We start from the raw sequence: 18,969 nt of genomic DNA, 5'->3' as shown, positions 1-18,969 counted from the left end.
ATTATAAAATAACTTTCATAAGTCTACATAAAGCTAATGATCTAATTGTAGGAACAAATATGAAGGTCAATAAGAGTAGGCACTATATGAAGCTCTTATCATCCTCGGGATATGTGATGAGGGAATGAATTACACTAATAAACTATATATTGAAAGGTTGTCAAAGAATCCTTTGACTCTCCTAACAATTGAGTGGCCATTATGCATTGTTGATGCCAATCTTGGTCTATGAAATTGAATTAGTTAATTTAAAATTAAATACGATTCATTTAAACTAAGTAATTAATAAAATTATAATTCAATTCCATTGTCAACATGTTAGGAATCTAATGGGTAGCACACAAAGTTTGTAATTTGGATTAAATTGAAAGTGTGATGATTTAAGTTAGACTTAAATCAAATTCTAGGTTATAACTATTAAGTGTTGGCTCCTTGAGTTTTTTATGATAACAAAACATTCCCATTCTTTAATGTCTAACTTTACTAGTTAAGTGTGTAGGATAAAAACATATGTTGTTTAATAAAATAATTACTTGAAAACTAACGTCAAAATTCATCAGAACAAAGAGTCACAAAATGAATTACAAACAGAAGCCTTTTAGTCGGTTAACCAAGGGAGTTAGTCAGCTAAATCTGAAACTGAAGATCTAAAGAGAACGTAGTCATTTGTGAAGAATAAGGGTAAAGGAAAATCAGTATTAACAAGCTAAGAGAAGAATCATTCAAAAAAAGAAAAGTTGGTGAAGTTAGTTGCTCTAGAGACAGCAAGCTCTTAATCAGTTAAAGTTTTTCTTAACCGATTAACAAAGTAAAACAGGCTGCGAGATAGAGAAGACTTAATCGACTAAGAAGTAGGGTTAACCAACTAAAAGCCCACTATAAAAAATTTGAATTTGAATGTCTAAAGACAAACTAATAGCTAGAAAGGATTTTAAGCTATTTTCAACAGTTGAAGCTATCAACATCCATCAAAGTTGATTTTTCAAGTATAAAAGACATCTCTAAAGGCTAAGAAGGATATGAGAAGCTTCCAAGAACAAAAAGAGCCCAACAATAGCAAAAAATCTTCTCAATTTTTCTTATCTTCCACTCTAATCTTTGTAATAGTTTTTAGCACCTCATCATGTACTATTCATATCAGCTTAGGGATCATAGGTACACCTTTAAATCTATATTCTTTGATTACTTGGAGCGTGCGAGGCACTCTAAAGGGATTAATCAAGCTTAGGTTAGCTTGGTTATTGTTGTAGGTTCTAACTCAGCCTTAAAAAGTTAGATTTTAGTTTTGGTTGATCCCGTGAAAAATCATTGTTGAAAGGTTTTGGCTGAACTTGTGAAAAGCCAATATAAAAGCTTGGTGGATGCTTAGGAAATCCACTAATTCTAGTGAATTGATTTGAAAATATTTGATTGGAAGATCAAGGTAGTGGATGTAGGTTAAAGAGACCAAACCACTATAAATCTTTGTGCATTGTCTACCCTCTTTTATTTATTAATTTCATTCTCCTTTAAATCATGCTTCCATCTGGTCTTCAACTTTTCATCATCTACCTTTAACAAGCTTTTAATTAGAAAAGTTTAGTGACATTTAGAAAGTGCTATTCACCGTCCTCTAGCACACACTTAGGGACCAACAAGTAGTATCAAAGCCTAACCCTCATTTTTAAGGCTTAACATCATTAGGGAAGATCCAAATGACTTTTCAAAAATCTATTGTTGCTGAACGAGAGTCCATAAACAGACCACCTTTATTTGATGGATTAAACTACCCCTATTGGAGCACTAAAATGTCCATTTACATAAAAGCAATAGACTATGAAATGTGGGATGTTATCATTGATGGACCTTATATCCCTTCAACCACAAATGTTGTGACCATTGAAAGGATTCCTAAACTGAGAGGTGAATGGATTGAAGCTGAAACCAAAAAGTCCAAGCAAATTTTAAGGCAATTAATACTCTCCATTGTGCCTTGACTCCTATAGAATTTAACAAAGTGTCAAGCTGCATCACTGCCAAACAAGTTTGGGACAAACTTAAAATCATTCACAAAAGGACTTCACAAGTCAAAGAGTCTAAAATTGCTCTCCTACCCCATAACTATGAAATGTTCAAGATGGAACCTAGTGAAGATATCACCAACATGTTTGATAGGTTTACTAACATCACCAACAAACTTAGTCAGTTAGGTAAGCTAATTCTTGAACATGAACTTGTCAAAAGACTTCTTAAAACCCTACCTAAGAATTTGGAGACAAAAGTGACTGCTATTCAAGAGGCTAAGGATTTGAATGTCATTACTCTTAATAAAATCTGTGGCTCTCTTCTCACAATGAGCTGGAACTTAAAGAAAAAGAAAAAAAAGATAAAAGAGAAGCTAAAGAAAGGAAAAAAAGCACTGCTCTAAAAGCAAGCACTCTTGAAAAAGAATTAGAGAATCTATCATGTGATGATGACGAAGAGTTGGCCATGGTGGCTAAAAGATTTAGAAAACTTATGGGACAAAGAGACAAAAGACTTGTTAAGAAAAGATATAGAAGAGATCAAGGTTCTTATGAAAGGTCAAAAAAAATGAATCTAACAAGAAGGAAGATATTATATGTTTTGAGTGCAAAAAACTTACACTTTAGATCAGAATGCCCATTGCGAAAGGAAGAAACTCCCAAGAAAAACAAAAAATCAAAGAAAGCTATGGTGGCTGCAACCTAGTTTGATAATGATACATCAAGTTTAGAAGTTGATGAAGAAAAAGTGGAAGAAAAAGCAAACCTATCCCTAATGGCCAAAGATGATGAATCTGAGGTATCCTCTACCCTTTGTGATATTTTAATTGATGAATTTCAAGAAGAATATGAATGCCTGTATGATGAGTTTTGTCACAGCCCAAATCCCTGGCCATGACCGACGCATGGGCCCAATAGGATTAGCCCACCAAACCCAAGTAATCCTCTTTGTGTAAACCTGTTCAGTAGTCCATCTATCACTTCTCTTTCCTTAAGATCTAAACCTCATAATTTCTACTAATAACTTCTTCAAAATTAAATCGTGGAAGCCAAGTATATATCATTCTCAAAATAGAGTTATAATTGTCGACCCTAAACGACATTGTTAGTCAAACCAAACATACAGAGTTCATGACAAATCTCACAATTTACATTAAACTGTCATATATAAACATACAACAAACCCTTGACTACAAGCGAAGTGACTCTGGGTGTGGGTACTATCATCGAGTCACATAGTAAACCTACCGAAGGATGAATATGAGGAAGCGCCTTGACCTAGGAATCCAACTACCTTTGGACCTGAAAACTAAAACATGAAGTTGAAAATAATGAGTATGAACCCAGTGAGTGAGCATAGGAAGGGAACAAGCAAAGATACGGAAGATTTTTAGGAAACATGATGCACTTGTATTAAAACAATGCAATTTGTATATCATAAAAAAACTCAATGCCATGTTGACTTTTAACTCATTTTAAAACATTTAGGAAATTCAACTTTCCACAATCAATGCAATCACGTTTCATTTTTCAATCATCTCTATTCCACGAGACAGGCGCACATGCGTATAAGAATTCATGTATATATATATATATATATATATATATATATATATATATTATATAAATATAAGTATATATATAGATATTTCAAACATACATCCAACACATCAAGGTCATTCCCAACTAGTCAATATGGCTCAATGCACACCACCACCATTTGCAACTCATCTCACGTGCACTCCCACACCGCACATAGCTAATACCATCATGTGCACTTCCACACCGCACATGGCAAATATCATCATCATCATGTGCACTCCCACACCACACACCATGTCCCCATCATGTGCACCCCAACTCCGCACATGGCAAATATCATCATCATCATGTGCACTCCCACACCGCACACCACCATCACCATCATGTGCACTCCCACACCGCACATGCACGGTTATATTTATCATTCAATATTTCCTTTCAAGGAATAGCACACATAACAACATGTAACAAGAATCTTAGCATAATAATACATTCCACATAGTTCATTATTTTATTGGTCATATGCATGGTTGCACAATCCAACATTCAAGGAAAATAATATTAACCGTTATGCCACTAGTTACAACATCTCAAGATTTCCAATGCATCACACACCACAATTCAATCGGCGATTGAACATAATATTTCAAACACGTGATTCATCACATTATGCGTTTAACAACATAGAAATAACACTCGTGAAGGGCTTGTTCCCATGCATAATTTTTAAAGAGTCAACCAAGGATATTCAAGTACTTCATTCAAACGTATATGCATTTGTTCAAAACATTTTTGATGCAAGTTCACTCACCGGTTTCTTTTTTTTGATAGACTCCGAACCTCGACTAGTGCTTCAAGTGGAAATGTCAGGTCTCGTTGGAACCTATCACACACAATTAGTATCACAACCAACCTAATTCGCATGAATATAAATCCAAATTTTATTTCCTTAATTAAACTTTACTAGTTCTTCCTAAGTAGTTTTCAATTACCATTTGGCTAGTCAACCTAATACTAACTCCAACAATTTCACAACACTTTATTTATTATGTCCATTTTCCAGCACTTATATCATCCTTAAAATTCAAAATTCCAAACTTAATTAATTCCCTTATTGACCTCTTACACCAACACAATGCCCTTTATTAAATTAGTCATCTACACCACTAGTTAAACTATGAATTACCATAATTATTAATCATTTCTCCCTCCAACAATCTCAACCCATCAAAACAGCCCCTAATGCCCATTCCAAGTATTAATTTACTTATAAATTTACAAAGCTAACATTCAAGTCATTAGCTACCCATTTATTTGCATTATTCTAATCACATTAGTAATAAATAATCACATTTTCACCACAATATAACAATCAACAATAAAACAACCCATAGATCTAATTATTAGCTATCATTAACAAACTTAAAAATTAGCCTTAACCCATTACTCACCTTGGTGGACTCGTAGTTAATTTTCCTCGATGAGGATTAAAATGGGAAGAATTCCTTCAAGAGTTTTCAAGCTAGTTTGAAGTGTTTCTCTCTCCTAGGGTTTGGCTGTGCTGAAAAATGGGGTTAAAAGTTATTGGTTTAGTGCACAAAGAGATAGGAGAATGAAGAAGTAAGAAAAGAAAAGAAAGGAAAAGAAAGGAAGGAAAAAAATGAAAAATTTGATTTTCATGGTGAATAGAGGAAAATGGCATTGGAGGAAGAAAATGAAAAAGAAAAGTGCCTTTTGGGGAGATAAGGATCAGCCATGGAAGAAGAAGAAAAGAGTCAAAGCTTCCTTTGGAAGCTTTGACCAAGTTAATGAAAAAATTACCATTTAGCCCACCATGTTTCTCCACTTTTTACTTTAGTCCTCCCAACAATCTTTTAATTCCAATTTCTTCTATTTTTCTTCCTTTACACTTGTACAAATAAAATATAAAATTTGCACTTCAACGTGGTATCACCATAATATTTAAATATATATTTATCCGCGTTAGCTTTATTTAATAAAAACAAGCGAGCCCCACTCACATCATTTTTCTCTGAATTTTCCTCGTTCTTCTTCTCCCCTACTTAGATTGATCATATACTTCTCCTTTCTCACTAATTTCGAAATCAAATAAAATATTAATAGTTAATAATATTTTATTAATAAAATATTATTTTATTTCAAGATTTTTCACTTGTCTCCTTGGAACCCAAAATGTCTTATTATACCTTGATTCACTTTCGAATCACTTTTTATCTCGCTAATTCATCCTCAATAAAAATATTATTATTTAATTATTATTTTCTCGGGTGCGTAATATTTTATCTAGAATATTCCTTCACATGCCACCGCTCTTTGACACTTAAGTCCACATCAATTAGCCCTTCGTCTTATCGATACGGTTATGTTGACTACTATATGGGGCTATAAGGTGTTACAAGTTTGAAAAACTTGCACTAAAATATAAGGTCCTAAAAAGAAAGACTACATCTTTTGAGAATGAATTAGAAAAGTTAATATATGATCTTAACTCCGTTTTTTAATAGAGAAATTTTCTTCAAACTAAACTAGAACATTCTAAAACAGATTTTGAACTTTTGAAAGTGGAACTTGAAAACAGAAATGAAGCATTACAAAAGGAAATTGATGAAAACATTGCTCTTAAGGATTTAACAAAAGAAACATCAAGAAGAAATACAACTTTTAAGAGAAATTCTCATGGTTTTTCATTTAGGTGTTATGTATGTGGCAAAATAGGTCATCTTTCTTATGAATGTCATAAAAGAAAAAGCACTCAAAGAACAAAAATGATTTGGGTACCAAAAGGCTCTCATGTATCAACTAACTTTCAATGACCCATCAAGGTATGGGTACCTATTAGGAAAGATTGAAAATTGGTTTTGCAGGTTGAGCTAAACCAAAAGGACAGATGTCTAAAAGCTCATCTAAAGTAGAAGCAACCGTGGTACATGGATAGTGGCTGCTCAAGGCATATGACAAGAAATGAAATGTTATTTACTCAACTAGATAAGAAAAAAGGTGGTATAGCATCATTCGAAAATGATTCAAAAGGTAGAATTCATGGAATAGAAACTATTGGTAAAAATTCTCAAGCTCAAATTATTCATGTTCTTTTCGCTAAAGGTTAAAGCATAATCTATTAAGTATTAGTCAACTGTGTGACAAAGGTTTTAATGTATGTTTTGATTCACTTAAAGGTGAAGTAATAAACATTAGCACCAACAAGACTGCATTCATAGGAAGAAGAATTAAAAACATGTATGTTATATTTCTTGAAGATCTTGAGCTGGATTGTGAGACATGTTTTATGGTAAATGATAAGAATGACAGCTAGTTATGGCATTGAAGACTTGGATATGCAAGCATGCATACCATTTCAAAACAAATGAGAAAAAAATTGGTTATTGGATTTCCTAAAATTAAATTTGAAAATGATCAAATTTGTGATGCATGCTAACTAAGAAAACAAGTCAGAACATCATTCAAAACTAAAAAGATCATCTCAACCTTTAGACCTCTTGAAATGTTGCACATAGACCTATTTGGTCCAATTAACATAACCAGTTTATGAGGTAAATCATATGGTTTTGTTATAGTTGATGACTATTCCAAATATACTCAGGTTTACTTCCTTGCTTAAATAAATGATGCATTACCTACATTTGTAAGTCACTGTAAAAGAGTTCTAAATGAAAAAGGACTCCTCATTGTCTGCCTTCGAAGTGATCTGTGAGACCTCGACCTGTATAGGCTCGTAACTAGGCATAGACGCAATAACATGAGCTAGGGGTCATTTCGTCATTTGCTTAGAAAGCCCCTAAAAGTAAGATTTTAAACAATATTATGGCCTAAATAGGCCTAAGGAATAAATGAATGATGAAATATGGGTAAAATGATAAAGGAAATAAAAATGACGATGATTTCCACGATAAGGGCAAAATGGTTATTTTTCACCTCGAGTCAAATTTTTAGGTTTTCGCGACCCCGAGCATTTCTAGACCATTATGGACTTTGTTTCAGTGTCAAAAGAGTAAAAAGATTGCATCAAGGATTGGAGGAGAACAAGCTAACTTGTTGAGGGCATTTTGGTAATTTAAATGGAGTGGATAAGCTTGAGCTATAAATATCTCTTTCTTTTAGCAACTTCTTCATCCTCTAGCAGTTTTTCTTCTTTTTCTTCCTTCTTCTCTATCACGTTGCTTTCATCCTCCATGGAAGCTTGATATGAAAGCTCCATAACCTTCCTCAAAATAGCTCCAATCCTCAAGCTTTCGTGCACTTTTGCATAGAACCCTTGTACTCTTTCCCTTTCTCACTTTCAAACCCTTGAAAAATCTTATTTCCATACTTTCTCTCACTAGCTAAGTGTTTTAGGGAGAGAAAGAGGAAGCTTTTATAATAGCTTGGAGAATTGTTGGAAAGAATTTCACAGTTTCAAAGCTATTAAAGTGAGTAGTAAATTAGAGTTGAATTTTTAGTGTTGAGAATGGCTAGATATTTGACTTGTGAATATTTTATAGTTGAGGTTGTTCATTCATTTTAGAGTGATTAGGATAGTGAAAATAGATAGCCATTTAAATGGCAATTGGAAGCTAGCTAGGAGAAAGCTTTTTGAATTTATAAGTATGTGAATTGACATAATGGTGATGCTAATGTGATGATAGGTTCCAACGAAGCCCCATCACCCCATATGGACCATTAGAGAAGTTAGAGTCGACTAAAGGTTCAATGAAAAATCGGTGAGTGAACTTGCATTTCAAAATTTTTTTTTGGGAATGTGAATGTATTTGCACAAAACATTTGAATGATTTTAACCAACTTTTCTTTAAAAATGTGTGCTGGGGAACAAGCCCTTGATAAAATGTCTTGATGTTGCTAAAATGTGAAATGTGTAAAAGGACGGACCTATGTGCTCCTATGCTATGTTGATATATATATATATACAAATAATGTTGTGTAATGATATTGACTAAGCCGATGCTGACCCGGCTATTGCGAGTGGGAGTGCGCATAAGCCGATGTTGACCCAGTCATGTGCTAGTGAGACTTCATATGAGCTGATGATGATGGGAGGGTGTGCATGATGATTGATATATATATATATACATATATGGTGTATGGTTGTAATGCATGTGAAAATTTGACATGTTGAAGTTTGGGAATTTATGTGTTTCATGCTGCTTTTGTCATTTCAGCAGGATGGCATTTTCTTGAGAGGAATGGAAACTTTTCTTGGTGCTCTGTTTCTTGTTGCAGCGAGATTCAATTTCGCTGTAATGAGAAACTCTTGGGTTGTGAGGGTTTTTATCGGACCTGGTTCTCACTGCAGCAAGAAAGTTACTGTAGCTTCTCGCTGCAGCGAGAATCATTCTTGTTGCAGTGAGAAACTCTCTGTTTGGCCAGTCGAATTTCGCTGCAGCGAGAAACTTTTTGTCCCACTTGGCTACCTTGTTGATTTTTGCCACATTTTCCATCCCTTTAACACCATAATGAATCATTGACTTCCAATATCAAGGAATTAATTAACTAGGTCGGAAATGAGGGGTTTAGAGAAAAACCCTCAACCCGCTAATAATTTAAGCCAAACTAGGTCGAAAATGCCTTTTCGCTGCAGCGAGGACGCATCGTTTACTTGACTTGAATTGCATGAATGCTATTAAAGTTTTCACTCTTTAAAACCTTTGTTGTGCATGGACCCTTTTCATCAAGTGATTTACTCATTTGGGCTTACATGATGAGTTTTAATAAGAACTAAACTAAATTGCATTCTTTTAAAGATAAATGCATCATGATTTCTTTAAGTCTTCCTTATTGTTTGCTTGTTCCCTTCCTTGTTCACTCATTGGGTTTATACTCACCGTTTTCAACTTCATGTTTTCAGATCAAGAGGCAACCGGTAACTAGGTCAAGGTGCCCTTGTAGATTCGTTTTCTTGGTAGGTATCTCAGCATTCAGTAGCCGTACATCACTCAGGTCTCTCCGCTGAAAATCGAATCTCCTTTTTGATATGTATAAACAAACCTGATGTAAATTATTAAGTCATATGTTTTAGACAATACATGTATATTTGATTGGTAATGCCGCTACAAGTTGGCAATGCTTAGTATTAATTTGATTCAAAGTTATGAAATGTGACTTAGTAAATTTTGATGGATTGATGAACAGATCATATTAATAGGCTTGCTTGGGCTTAGTGGACTACGTCCATTGGGCCCATGCGCCGGTCATGGCTCGAAATTTGAGTCGTGACATGATCATGGTGGAGAGTTTGAAGGAGATGAATTTGAAAATTTTTGCGATAAAAATGGGTTTGATCATAACTTCTCTACATCTACGACACCTCAACAAAATGGAGTTGTTAAGAGAAAGAATTGAACTTTAAAGGAAATGGCTCGAACCATGCTTTGTGAAAACAATCTACCAAAGTATTTTTGGGCAAAAGCTATCAATACAGCAACCTACATCCTCAACAGAGTGTCAATAAAGGCTATGATATTCAAAACTCCTTATGAATTATACATAGGTAAAAAACCAAATATTTCTCATTTTAGAAGTTTTGGCAGCAAATGTTTTGTTTTAAATAATGGAAAACACACTCTTGGAAAATTTTATGCTAAGAGTGATGAGGCAATCTTTCTAGGATATGCATTCAGTTCAAAAGCATATAGAGTTTTTAATAAAAGAACTTTAATAATTGAAGAATCCATTCACATAATTTTTTATGAAACTAATGCTGTGTAAAAGAAAGTTTTTACTGATGATGATGATGCAGAAGACCTTGAAAAACAAATCGAAGAAATGAGTCTGGAGAACAAGAAAAACAGTGAAGAAAACTTATATGAAAAAGAAGCAGAAGTTCCACATTTAAAAAATCTGCAAAGCACTAAAAACCAACATAATGATCTTCCAAAAAGTTAAAAATATGCCAAAGACCACCCATGAGAACAAATCATTGGTGATCCTTCAAAATGAGTTAGGACAAGAAGAAGAGTTAAAGAAACGTGTGAATACTTGGCCTTCATTTCTCAAGTTGAGCCTAAAAATTTTGAAAAAGCAGAAAAGGAAAAAAGCTGGATGTTGGCAATGCAAGAAGAGCTTGGACAATTTGAAAGAAACAAAGTCTAGACATTAGTCCTTAAACCATCCAATCACCCAATTATTGGTACAAAGTGGGAGTTTAGAAACAAGGTAGATGAACAAGGTAATGTAATAAGAAACAAAGCTAGGCTAGTTGCTCAAGGTTATAATCAGGAAGAACGTATTGACTATGATGAAACTTTTGCTTCTGTTGCCTAGTTAGAGGCCATAAGATTATTACTTGCATTCACATGTTTCTTGAATTTCAAACTATTTCAAATGGATGTGAAAAGTACATTTTTAAATGGCTTCATTCAAGAAGAAGTTTATGTCAAACAACCTCTTAGTTTTGAAGATTTTGAATAGCCTGACTATGTTTATAAATTGTACAAGGCCTTATATGGACTAAAGTAAGCTCCAAAAGCTTGGTACAAAATGATTTCAAAATTTTTGGTTGGAAAATGTTACATTAGAGGAAGTGTTGATACAACCTTATTTATTAAGAAATGCTTGAATGATTTAATCATAGTTCAAGTTTATGTAAATGTTATTGTATTTGGTGCTACTGATGAAGTTTTGTGTAAGAACTTTGCTAAAGAAATTCAAGGTGAGTTTGAAATGAGCATGATGGGTGAACTAAAATTTTTCTTGGTCTTCGAATCAAATAATGTGAGGATGGAATCTTCATCAATCAAGAAAGATACATAAAAAAAATGGTTGAAGAAGTTTGATGTGATAAAACTAAAGTTAATTAGCACCCCAATGAGTCCCTCTGTCAAGCTTGATAAAGATGAGACAGGAAAAAGTGTTGATCAAAAGCACTATAGAGGTATGATTGGATCTTCACTTTACTTAACTGCCAGTAGACCTAACATACTAGTTCAGTGTATACTTGTGTGCATGATTCCAATCACATCCTAAGGAATCACAGTTGACTGCTATGAAAAGAATCTTTAGGTACCTCTTAGACACACAAAGTTTAGGATTATGGTATCCAAGAAGATCATCTTTTAATCTCATTAGATACTTTGATGCTGATTTTGTTGGAAGTAAAATGGATAAGAAAAGCACCAGTGGCACCTGTTAATTTCTTGGAAATATGCTTGTATCTTGGTCATGTAAAAAGCATAACTTTGTTGCACTATCTACAGCTGAAGTTGCATACATAGCCTTAGGAAGTTGTTGTGCACAAATTGTATGGATTAGACAACAGTTAAATGATTTTGGAATAACCATGCACAATATACCCATATTTTGTGATAACACAAGTGTTATAAACATCTCTAAGAATCCAATTCAGCATTCTAGAACCAAACACATTGAAATTTTACATCACTTTATTAGAGATTATGTGCTTAAATGAGATATTAAGATTGAATTTGTTGATACTATGCATCAATTGTCAGATATTTCACAGAACCCCTAGGTGAAGAACGATTTTGTAAAATTAGAAAAGAACTAAGGATGCTTAATATAAATGAGCTTTAGATAAATCTTTTAAGTTCACCTTACACAACTTAAGTGATCAGTCAAAAAAATCTCTTGAACTAAAGGTATATACTGAGTGAGCTACCCTTTGCATATTTGAATAAATTAAACAAGTCAGTAGAGACTTAGTTAGTTAAGAAAACCATTTGAATGATTAAGGCATTCTGTGTTGATCAATATATTCAAAGTGCTTGACTTAGTCGGTTAAAAGTAAGACTTAGTCAATTAAAAAACTAAAAAAAAATGAGGGAAAAGAAAATTGTCTAACTTTGAAAGCTGAAACAATAAAAATAAGGGTTGAAATTTTGAATTTCAAAAAAAGATAAGTCTAACCTTATTTAAAGGGAGAAATAAATGAATTCCCATCACCTCTTCATATCTTCTTGTCTTAAACCGTCCCTTCAAAACCCAAACTCATTCTCTTAAACTCTTCAAACATCACTTCATGTTGGTCCTGATAATATGTGCTAGAAGGGGGGTGAATAGCACAAATCGGCTCTTGACAAAATGAAGAACTAATTTTCAGAACAAAGAAAATAAAAACAGAGTATACAATGCACAGCAATTTATAGTGGTTCAGTCCAAGACCTACATCCACTACCTTGATTGTTCAACCAAGGATTTTCCAAACCAAATCACTAAAAATAGTGAAATTCACAAGCTTCCACCAAGCTTTTACAATGGCTTTTCGCAGGCTCAGCTACAACCTTTAGAAATGGTTTTTCACGGGATCAACCAAAACCCAAAGTGGTTTTTCAAGGCTCAACCACAACCTTTTACACTAGTTTTTCACGGGCTAAATTAAAACCTAAAGTGATTTTTCAAAGGCTCAACCACAACCTTTCACAATGGCTTTTACCAGGATAAACCAAAACCCTTACCAGGATAAACCAAAACCCAACAACCAACTTTTTTAGGCTAAGTTGGAACCTTTACACTCAATCAAGCAATCCAAGCTTGAATAAATCCCTTAGAGTGACGCGCTCACTCTAAGTGTACAAGAATAGAAGAAATAAAGAAGTACCTATGATCACTTACTTGATCTAGATGGTACAAGATGAAATGTTAAATACATTGGCAAATAGTAGGTGTTTAAGTGCAGACAAGTGCAGTGAAGCTTTTCTAGTTTTTCAACTTTCTACAGCTCAAATCTCATTCAAGGCTTCTAAAAAACTTGTTTCTCGTTGTTAGAAGACCCTTTTATACTTGGAGATGCAACTCTGATGGCAGTTTGACAATTTATGGCCGTTGGAAACAGTTGAGGATGAGTTCTAACCGTTAATCTGTCTTGTAATGCTCTGGTTCAAATTTCAAATAGAGACCTCTTAGTCAACTAACTTGGTTGACTAAGTTGATTATGTTTCTGGTTTGCAGATTCTGGCAGAGGGCACTTAGTTGACGACTTGGTTGACTAAGTTGGTTCTGTTTCTCAAACTCTTTCGCCCGCCATTTCTCCAATTTGAAATTTGGTCAACCAATGTTCTTTCTTATTTCACCAATAAGATTCCTCCTTGTTATTCAATTACATCTTATTGATTTTATCCCTATTTTTCTTTCAAAAATACTCTTTGAAGAATTAATAAATTAATTTCATATATTAATTTCCTGCACACTCAAGTAAAGGTATTAGACACACATAAATGGAAATGTTTTATTGTCATAAAAAACTAATGGAGCCAACACTTCAAACCCTAAGTCAAAAGCAACTGAGAACAATGGCTAAACCCTTCCTGCCAAGTGATGATTAGGAAAAGAAAAAAGGGAAACGTCCTATTGAAGAGAAACCATCACCCAAGGCTCAAAAAAAAGGGAAAAATAATGACCTAATACCAGTGGCTAAAAAGATGGGAAAGAAACAGAAAGAGAAACCATCAGGATCGAAGAAAGGTGCTAGAAAGGGAAACTCCGACAAAAAAGGTAACTTTGCTTCCTCAAAGTTTATAAATAAGATTCATAAGGAAGGATTTAAGAAAATTGAAAATGCTCCCATATCCTATGGCAAATTCATCGATTGGGACAATCTTGATGAGGCTTTTAAAATCAAAAGAGGTTTGTCTAAATATTTTGAAAAAATTAAATTAAAGAAATTGAGTGTTTTTAAGAATAGAACTTATAGTCCTAGTCTAGTCGAAGAATTTTATTCTGGCATTGCCATAGATAAAATAGAACTTGATGATCTAGAAGACTTTGTTGATGATGGTATTAATGTGTTTCTGAATTGAAGAGAATTTATGGTCACTACTATTGATTTGAGGAATCTGTTAAAAATTGAATGTGATATGAGGGAATATGAGATTCTAGAAAAGTATGATCTTTCATCCTTATGGGAGATTATTATTGAAAAAAAGAAAAGGTACTTTCCAAGAGCTACGCAAGCTTCATCAAAAGCCTTTAAACTAGGATTTTACACTATTTTATTGCATCAACAATTCATGGACGAAGCAGTAGTTTTAGCTATGTAAGTCTTCAAGACAAGTGGTTGATGGAACATGCATTCAATGCAACTCCTCTCAATATTGGAAGGTTTATGATTGAGAGGATGAAGGGAACTTGCCGAGTAGATAAGATCAATCTGGCTTACGAGAACATCATTACCTCCTCGGTAAGAAAGAAAGGAATTTGGAGTGGAAGATATCAAATAGATACAGTCAAAAGCAAAGACCAAGCATTTATTTGGGAAGTCTATCAAAATGGGATATAAACTTGAAAGAGAAAAATTTCTTAAGACTCCCAAAGAGACCATAGGAAATGAGAATCCTCCCTCTGCTCAGACCAAGACAGCCTCCCTTCCAATATCCGATGAAATGATCTTCAATTTGTTAATGAGAATAAATGGCAAGCTCAATGATCAGTTAGCCAAGATTCTAAAAATTGAAGAGGAACTACAATGCCTGGCTACTATTGTGAAAGAGAAAGGAAAAAAATAATCTGGTCCTACATCTGAAGGCACTCTAGTGGCTCAAAGTCTTAAACCAGAAGCACAAACTGTTGAAAATCTCGCAACTCAGACTGAAGGTGCTAAAATTGAACCTGCCACAAAAAAGAAACAAACTACTCCTAAACATGGAAAAGACAAAGAAGGAAATGATGATACAAAAGTGATTGATTCTCTTGATGAGGCCATCGACAATTTCAATTTTTAGCAACATGATGAAGTAGAGGAAACTAAGAAATCTCCAACAAACTCTGAGGAAATGTTAATTATGGATGTATTTCATCCAACGGTAAAAGAAGAAAAAGCTAAGAAAGAAACAGCAAAAAGCAAAGCACAGACACTTGCACTTGAAAAGACTTCACTTGGTTCAATTGACTGTACAGGCAGAAGTAAACCTATTGACAAAGGGAAATGGAAAATAATTGCATCTGCACAAGCTCCTGTCAAACCTATTGAAAAAGGAAAGAAGACAATGGCAACAAAAACTAAGCTCCTTAAAAGATGAATGTCTTTCAAGTTGATTGCCAAAGCTAGATCCTTAGTTAAATCTTCTAGCTAAAAACTTATCCAAGTCTCAGATACTCCCTCCTCTAATTCTTCACCCCAAAAATCATCACCTTTATCATCTCCCAAACCCATCGATGTTCACTTCGGCACTGATAAATCCAACCCCTCTAACTCCTCTTGAATCAACTTCTTCATAAGTCACCCTATTTTGTTGATGACAAAAAGAGGAAGAAAATAGAAGTAACAATACAGTGATTTAGAAATTTGACTCTGATGATACTTAGTTATTGATGAGAATCTGTTATTTTATTAACTGCTGATGGTTAGTGCTTAGATGTTGATAACTTTTTGTTATGCTATTTTGTTATTTTAGTTGGCTTCTTGATAACATTTGGTTTTAGTATGGAAATGGTCTGTTGATGGTGATATGTTGATGACATTTTGTTATAATGTTAAAAATATCTATTGAATAGTTGATGATATTTTGTTATTTATCACTGATAGCTATGAAAGTTTGTATGTTAACTCATGAATGTGTTTTGTTAAATGTCACATTGTACTAAATTGGTAGTTGTTATCTGCACTAAGTAATATATAGAAATTAGCTAGCCTGCTGAGTTCAAAAAATAAAATAACTTAAAATATCATGCATACATTAAAAGGGAGCACACACTCAAGAGGAGCAATTCCTCAACATGTGTAGTGTATATGAAATGTATAGACACTGTGTTATTAACTAAAGAATGTTATGCCATCATTAAAAAAAGGGGAGATTGTTGACTCCTTGAGTTTTTGATGATAACAAAACATTCTTATTGTTTAATGTCAACTTTACTACTTGAGTGTGCAAGATAAAAATGTATGTCATTTAATAAAATAATTACTTGAAAGCTAACATCAAAACTCATCAGAACAAAAAGTCATAAAATGAATTACAAGGAAAAGCCTTTTAATCGGTTAACCAAGGGAGTTAGTCAACTAAAATCCAAAAGTGAAGATCTAAAGAGAAGGCAGTCATTTGCGAAGAATAAAGGTAAAGGAAGATCAGTGTTAACAAGCTAAAAGAAGAATCATTCAAACAAAGAAAAGTTGGTGAAGTTCGTTGCTCCAGAAACAGTAAGCTCTTAATCAGTTAAAGTCTTTCTTAACCGATTAACGAAGTAAAACAAACTGTGAGATAAAGAAGACATAATTGACTAAGAAGTATTGTTAACCAACTAAAAGCTCACTGTCAGAAATTTGATTTTGAATGTTTGAAGACCAACTAACGACTAGAAAGGATTTTAAACTGTTTCCAACAGACAAAAGCTATCACCATCCATCAAAGTTGATTTCTCAAGTATAAAAGACATCTTCAATGGCTAAGAAGGATATGAGATGCTTCCAAGAACAAAAAGAGCCCAACGTAGCGAAAATCCTCTCCATTCTTCTTGTGTTCCACTCTAATCTTTGTAATAGTTTTTAGCACCTCATCTTGTACCATTCAAATTGTCATGACCCAGTACTCCCTTCGAGCCAGTGACAACCGCCGTGATGTCCCAATAGACATTCATTACTCGAAAATCGAAACCTCGCAAGGCTTAATATCAGTTTTCGCACCTCCCCTGTGAGCAATAATTACTAAACATCATATTTTAAAAGATTATAAGCTATTTCCAAATCGAAACAATAATAAAAAACATACTTTCTGTCTCACAGGGGCATTTTGGTCATTTTTCTCAAAAATTTTGAAACCTGCTGAAAATATAACACATGGAGGACAATACACATTTCATAACTAAAAACAAGTTTCTATGTCTAAAACATTCATTTAGAGTGAAATCGTAGCTAATAGAATAAAATAAAAATATTGAATAAAATATTCTATTTTCTTATAAAACAATATTTATAAAACGATACGTGAATAATTTTTACTGCGTAAAAGCAAAATAAATTCATATATACGGTAACACAGATAACCAGAGTATGTAATTTAATTTACAATGACGTGTGGGTCTCCGAATGACCAAAGGTAACAAAGGCTGTGGACCAACAATTTTTTAGGAGGCGAGTCCAATAATAACCCTTGACGTAATCAGCTATTTACTGACTGTCCTGAGCCTGGAATGAGTGGAAAGGAGGGTGGTGAGTTTATATAAACTCAGTGAGTAAACAAACATCATCTAAAATATCTAAAGTCGGGTAAATGGAGACAACTTAAAATAGTTCATCGTACTGTGATTCATAACGTTTTAAACTCATTTCAACTAAATAAAATAAATTCATTTCACTCAAATAATCAACATGGCTTATGAATTTTTTAAAAACTTGGCTCGTGCCAAAACTCATTCTCTGGGATACCTTGATAAGAGGCATCCAACCGAGTCCGCCAAGGCTGTTAAAGAAAAGATATATATCCATAAATTGTATTTGTACATTTTAAAACATAGTCGTTCCTTGGCGTTGGCTGAGTTCACCCTCACATGATGGTTTGACGTGAAGTGAACTCTAAAGCTTTACCTCAGGAGATACCCTCCGCGCCTCTCGTACCAAGGTAAAATATAACTAGGTTCACCGTGCCCCTCTCTAATGGGCTGGTCCACGGAAACCCGCCACTACAGTGACTAATTAATATCCCACCAAATCAATAAAAGTTTCGACAGTATGACATGGCAATTATATTACTATCCAGCCTGTTAAGGCAAAACAAACAGTTCATACAATTTCAACACAATTTCCAATTCAGCCATTCATGCCAATATCACCATAAGCCATTCAATTCAAACCATAAATTTACAACACAAACAAACAATCTCTAATTACTCAATTTCTAAAATCATCATTCAATTTCAAAATGATTTATAAAACTCATTTCATTTAATCACGTTTTACTTATAAAACATAAGGATTTACCATTTAAACTCATTTTCTATAAAATCACAAAAACGAATAAAAACTACTTTAGATAATTAAGACGATAATAAGGTTACTCACAATATCGAGAATCGAGGTACTCCTAATCCCGATCTTCGGGTACAATCTCCTTACCCTTATCGGAAGTTTCACCACCTAGACATAATGCACAACAAGCAATTTACTATATTTGTGCTAAACCGTTATAAAACTAATTTAGACTCTACATGAATGCATGAAATGGGATGTGAAATGTTCGGATTAATATCTAAATACGGTGTTCTACGTAGGTTCAATTGTGTATGGGGCTGAAATGGTATTGACCTTATTCACACTATACGCCGATTAAATGGCCAAAATATCCAATTCAACTCCAAATAAATTCATTTCACTTCCAATACTCCAAATCATCAAATATAAGCTAGATAACATGAATTATAGCAAAATCATCCTCAACATTTTCTCTTGGAAAAATTCAGCCATGGAGGGTTCATGAATAATATGTGGTTTTTCATGCTTGATTTT

This window comes from Theobroma cacao, chromosome 3 (assembly GCF_000208745.1).
Source record: "Theobroma cacao cultivar B97-61/B2 chromosome 3, Criollo_cocoa_genome_V2, whole genome shotgun sequence".
Classification (NCBI taxonomy): domain Eukaryota; kingdom Viridiplantae; phylum Streptophyta; class Magnoliopsida; order Malvales; family Malvaceae; genus Theobroma; species Theobroma cacao.
This window is presented reverse-complemented; position numbering follows the sequence as displayed.